Source organism: Anas platyrhynchos, chromosome 14, assembly GCF_047663525.1.
Source record: "Anas platyrhynchos isolate ZD024472 breed Pekin duck chromosome 14, IASCAAS_PekinDuck_T2T, whole genome shotgun sequence".
NCBI lineage: Eukaryota > Metazoa > Chordata > Aves > Anseriformes > Anatidae > Anas > Anas platyrhynchos.
In genome coordinates, this window is record NC_092600.1 from 4,947,474 (window position 1) to 4,953,604 (window position 6,131).

The 6,131-nt window shown below is 44.2% G+C and overlaps 1 long non-coding RNA gene across 1 annotated transcript in view; it reads right to left on the reverse strand.

The window, feature by feature from the left end:
- Positions 1-2,958, reverse strand: part of LOC119718343 (uncharacterized) — a 38,988-nt gene extending 36,030 nt beyond the window's left edge. The window contains exon 1 of the long non-coding RNA XR_011812657.1: positions 2,201-2,958. This is a non-coding gene — a long non-coding RNA (uncharacterized lncRNA). The remainder of the gene's footprint in view (positions 1-2,200) is intronic.
- Positions 2,959-6,131: the final 3,173 nt, after the last annotated feature.

Below are 6,131 nucleotides of genomic sequence, written 5' to 3' on the forward strand. Positions count from 1 at the left end.
TAAATGCTACATCTTTTCAAGCCTGAGGGGAAGCTTTATCCATCAGCCGTAAGAAGAAACATCCCTGAATAAAGTTGCCTTTTGGTTTTCAGAGCTACTCGAGGACATTTCATGCCTCTACCAGCCCGTTTGCACTAACCATCACAGCTCTCAAATTAAAATCGCTTCATCTTGCACCAGGTTTTCTCCCATACCTGACCCACTCCTTTACAAGAGAGTGCTGGTAGGGCTGTACAAGATGTGCTGTTTGGTGCCATTTCCTAAAAAAAAGTGCTGTCCTTCCCTGCTGTTCCCCGAGGGGTGACTCTGCTCCCTCTCTCCCCACCAAAATAACAGCTAAGGCCACCCTGGGGATTCCTCAGCCGCCGCTGCAGCAGCCAGGCACAGGGGAATGCTAATTTATCACTGACATCAGAGGCAGTGAGCTGCTGGTTCCCTGCAGCCCTCATTGCGATGGCCACAGGTACAATCTTTGTTAGAAAAATGATGATTCACCACGTTTCGGAGGCAGTGGCTTCAGCTGCTCGTCTGGATCAGGCCTCCACGCTGAGCTGGGAGCTCTGCTGAGAGTCAGACCTTTGCCAGGCTAATTTATATATTTTGTCAGCATGCTGGAAAGGAGCCTTTGGATATATTTTCAGCTTGTGTCAAAACACCACACGTTATTCTGATCCCAGCACTTAAATGCTAAAATGCTTTAAATCTGCTCTCATCTTTGATATTTTTAAATAAGAAGTGTTTACATATGCATTACTATGGTGACAGGAAAATAAAAATAAAGGGAAAAATTCCACCAGCGTATCAAACTCCATTTCGAGTACAAACACCATTAACATATCTAAACGAATCAATAGAGTCTGGATGTCTCGTGATACCATTTTGATCAATAACAGAATAGGTATGAAGATAAATTCCCATTACAAAATCCTTATAGATTTTCAGGTCTCTGCCCAGTTCATCAGCATCCACCAAATAATTAACCCCTACGAACATGAATCAATCTCCTTCTCCAGCATCTCCCCCCCACCATGGTCAGCCCCCAACCCTCTGGCCACTGGAAACTAGATTTTTTCACCAAAAATCACCCAAACCAGAGGTGATGGTGCTTTCTCAGCACTTGGTGCTGAGCCCATTGAGGCACCCCGACCTGCAGGCTGCCCCCACGGTGCTGGCTGCTCCCGCTGATCCTTCCTGAGGTCTTTCAGAGCTTGGATGGGAGGAGGCTCTGGCCCAGAGAAACCATTCCAGCAACCCTCATCCTCTTTCCTGAAGGACTGCTGACCTCTCTTTCACCTGAGCGCAGCTCTCAGTGCTCTGGTAGCATAAATACAAGTGCATTCATTTTATAACAGGAAACTTCTCAAAACATAAATAAATAACCTTAAGAGTTTCCCAGGCATCACAGCAAATCTTACTTTCAGGAGAGTTCTATTTTAACAGATGAGAAACCTGGAAAAAATGTAAAAAACAACAACAACAACAAAACACCACTACCACCACCACCAAAAACCACTGCTCCACAATGACAATTTTTATTGAGGATTGAAAGCAAATTGTCAACACTCACAGGCAATACTTATTAAAGTCTGGTAACAGGAACGAGAACATATCACTCGTCTCCCTCACACTGCCATTTATTACAGGGTTGCAGACTACACTTCTACTACTTGGATCCCAGCTATTGAAGTAACATCCCCCGAGGGCCATAAAAAAGTTGCCACTGTCACATATAAATCAGTTTTCATCATAAAAAATGACATGGCTTGACACGGAGGGATAATATAATAAGGTAACTACTGCGGAGGCTTCATGCTTCGATATGTTCAGAAGGATGTTTCTCTTTATCCCTGACCACAAATACTTGTTGATGGTTTCTTGTCAGATGCTTGAAAGCCTTAAAGAGCTGCTATCTGTGCCGGGGTCTGCTCCTTGGACAAACTTTTCATTAACCTTTGATCATCCTCCAGAGTTTTTTTTTACCATCTGAAGAATTTCAAGTGTGACAACATGTTCATATGTGCGTGGGGGAGAAGAGGAGGTGCAGATTTTTATAGACACACACATACATCTCGTACAAATATACACCCGAGTCCTTAACACCGAACAGGGCTGGAGAAAACACAAGTGGGCTCTTCTATTTTTAAGGCTTACAAAATCAGCTGTGAGAGGAAAAAGGATTTATTCCCCCCAGCTTACTTACCTCTCTTCCAGCCTCTTTGCTCCAGGAATAAGAACAGGAACGGTCTCTGCTGAGCTGATAACCACCAGCAAGGCTCTGCCTCTGCATGAAACCTCCATTTGCAAAAAGCTGAGGTTTCACATGCACCTGAATGGCAAACGTCTGCCCTGAATGGGCAGTTTGGAAACTCGGGGTGAGATCCCTGCTTCCCAAACAGGACAGGGACACCAGCATGCCCTGTGGTGGCAGCTGCTTGCCAAGGCCAGCCCCAACCTTGCCAGCGATGCTGTCTGAAGGCAACAACCCCAAACCCCTCCAGGAGGTTCTGCACACATGTTCACAGGGCTGCAGCTTTTTTGGCACTGCAACACCAAACACAGCTTCGTTCATTAGCTGCAATAGCTCATTAGGGCACTGCGGCTGTGGATACCCACAGTGATACATTTTACCTTCTGTTCTGCTCCTTTGCTAATGCAATTTCAAGGATTTTCTCCAAAGCAAGCACCTGTTCACAGAGGTGGCTCTATGCATTTGGGTTTCTTCCTGTGGTATTGCAGTACTCACCAACCTCTCTGTGTCATTTTTAGCAACCCTTTTCCTCCCAACAACCACCACGGCAAACACATTTTCACTGGCTGATGTGCAGGGTAAACTTGTGAGCTGGCAGCTGCACCAAAGTATCGAGGATATGGAGCAGCTGTGGCCATAACCTGCTCCTGTTTTGGCCAGGCTGGTTAATTACCTCTTTGTGTAAGAAATCACCCTGCTGCCGAAATGTCCTTTATTTGGTGCATGCTGGGAGCTGTAGTCTTTTGGGAGATTGAGATATTCACGTTTGGGAGGAGGACCCGAGACTGCAGTGCAGCATTTATGGCTCGCCCTGATTTGTATTTTAGGTGCTTCTGTTTTGTTTCCCTAAACGTGTTTCTCTGTACCAAGCATATAAATCTGTGTATGTACCTATGAGCACAGGAGTATAATGAATTTGAAGTGTCTGAAAATAAACATGGCTCTTCTGCTCACCGCAGCTCTGATGTTTCCAAGAGGATTAAATAAATAACAGCATATTGCTTAATCAAAGTAAGACACAGAATTGGTTTAGGGATGTAAGGGTGTTAATTTTGTTTGGGAAAATGCCCAAAGAGAGTGCCATTACAGATAAATAACCGGTCCTTGTCTCTCTAGCCGGCTGTTTGAGAAATGTTAAAAGGTTTCAGGTCAGGTTTTTTTCCCTGCCTGCAGTCTGTGTGCTGGGCAGTGCCCGCCAGCAGCAGCGATGCTATCAGAGCATCTCCAGCCCCCCGGAGATGTGGTTACGCAGACGCCCGTTTCAGTCCTAGGGGTCGATGCCCCTCTCTGCTGTGCTGAAGCCCACGTTTTCAGAGCACCAGGTTTAATCCGTGTGGATCAAGGCCATGGGGCAGCCCCATAGGTGTTGGGAGGGCACAGATGCTGCATGAGCGAGCAGACCCAAGGGGTCAGCACGGTGGGGATGTCTCTGGCTGGCTTTGCTGCTGGAGAAAACGCTTGAGTCGCCGCACCCAGAGTTTAGTTCTGATGGGAAAAAGGATCTGTTTTAATGATGTATTTGATATGAAAGGGCACAGTGCTCCAGTGCGTAGCTTGCAATAAGCGGAAAGCAGATATGACAGCTGAGATTTCACAGTGTTAGAAATGGGCCTTTCAGACTCTAAGAAAAGAAAAACAAACACTGAAGGACAAATTTATGGCTGGAATAATAGACTGGTGGGTTTGGGGGGACATGCTTCAAACAAGCTTCCCTTGACAGCTTCTATATTTGTCTCAGGCTGCCTGCTTTCCATGCAGCATCCCCACCCCCACAAGCCCCTCAGCTCTAGGTAGAGCTGGAGGTTTAACTAATTCCTCAAAGCACAACCAAAGTGCCTTGGGAATTATCACCATGAGCGTGTGTACACCGTGCTGCAGAGCAGGAGACAACCCAGTGCAGCTGGGGCTGGCGGAGGTGTGAGGGAGGCTTGCTGCAGGCTCGGGGTGCTCTCCGTTTGGGAACAGAACTAAAACATGCAGGAAAGCAGCCACAAAGTCTTTTTTGGTCACTGACAAAAAAATAAAAAGACAGCTTGTATGTGGGGAGGGATCATGGAAATGGGAAACCATTTTCAGAATCCAAGCTGGGTGTATCAGAACACTGTTATCTATATTTATACGTAGGGGGGAGAGGAAGACACAGAATATATGGCTGGCACTCTTCTCTGAAGCTCTCCACTGCCACTGTTCCCCCCAGATAGCACTGGCATATGCTGCGGTGCCCTGCTTTAACATTAACCCCAGAAATTAACTGATGACAGCACTTTCCAGAGCACTCAATAGTCTTTATTCCTTGGTTATGCTTCTTTCTTCACTTTATCCCATTGAGGCCTGGGGACACTGGTAGTGCTGAAAGTCACTTGACCTTCTCTGTCTTAAAAGTGATCTGTCTACATCTGGACACTCTCTTTTTTACACATTGGCCACTTTTACTTGTATAACTGATTTCATAAATACACCAGAATTTGTACAAATACGGGTTTCTTTCTCTAAGCTTTGGGTTTCTTCTCAATTGATTTTCTCTCCTGGGAATTGTAAATCTGCTTTAACTGGCCAACCCCCCACTTTCAGGTTCCTGGCTTTGCAGACACATCTCTTGATGAACTAAGCTATGAACTAAGCTATTTCTAAATTTTGTTAAATGTGCTAAAATTGAATAAAATGTCATTCCACTTCTTAAACACCAGCAAATTCTGTGAACGTTGTGGCCTTTTTAAGAAATGGAAAGTGTACTTTCCATATAACCATGCAAAGAAACTGTCATTTTCTACAGTTTCACAGAGTTGAAGGGGTAGAAAAACTACCAGGATGACTGCTGAATAAATGACTGTACAAATACAGCAGCTCAAGCATGCAACACACTCAACTTTCATTTTCTCCTGATATGTGATAGGTAGATTTCCATTTATATTCCTTTACTACCTGAACCGCCCATAAAATTTTCAAAGAATTACCCATGTTCAGTTTGTGCTTATTTCTATAAAACAGGGGCACAAGATTTTCTGAGAATATTACCATATTTCTTCCCCTGCAAGACTTGGGCATTTATTTCACTCCCATACTGCAAGATCTCCAATGGGTTCTCATTTGGAGGACTGGGGCCCAGGTATTTCAAACTATTTCTTTTGGCTAACAGATAAATCCAACAGCAACAACAAAAGAACTCTAAAAATTAAAAAAAAAAAAAAACTCCACAGTAGATGGCATCACAGAAGGTTTGCTTTCCATTCCTAGACATCTTGGGGACCCAGAACATTTCCCAAAGCCAGTGGATGCATCGTGGTTCTTCCTGTTTTCACCCTGACCACCGTAACTGTTTTTCAGTAATGCAGATGCACCATTTCTAGCAAAAGGACTTACTGCAGTACTGGCTATTTACAGCCAGGAGAATAGAGAATATATTTGGCATCTTTCTACCCTCTCTGGTTTCCACTCCAAGGAGTCTGTCTTTTTGTTAAAAAAAAAAAAAAAAAAAAAAAAAAAAAGTATCTTTTTTTCATAACTCCCTCTCCAAAAATATACTTGAGGCTTTCAGTAACATAACCAAAAGCTAATAGAAAGCGAGTGCATCAGCTAATCTGCAGTTGTGTTAGGTAAGTTTATGTATTGGCTTGCTAAATAATAAAGTAAAATAAATTAGTTCCTATCAAATGTTTCCTGAATGCATTCCAGCAGGAGCTTATTGTTATTTATTCATCTGTTGGATTGCATCTGTAAAAGCCAAAGCTCTTTCAGGAGTGTATGTGACTGGAATAGTCTAAATGGAGGAGCCAGGACTCGGGAATGAAGCCAGCAGGTCGTTAATTAAGTGGCTGTACAGCCTGCAGTCAGCATGGTGTATCATGAACACCGCCTAAAATCAGTTACTGCCTCCTTGCAGCTG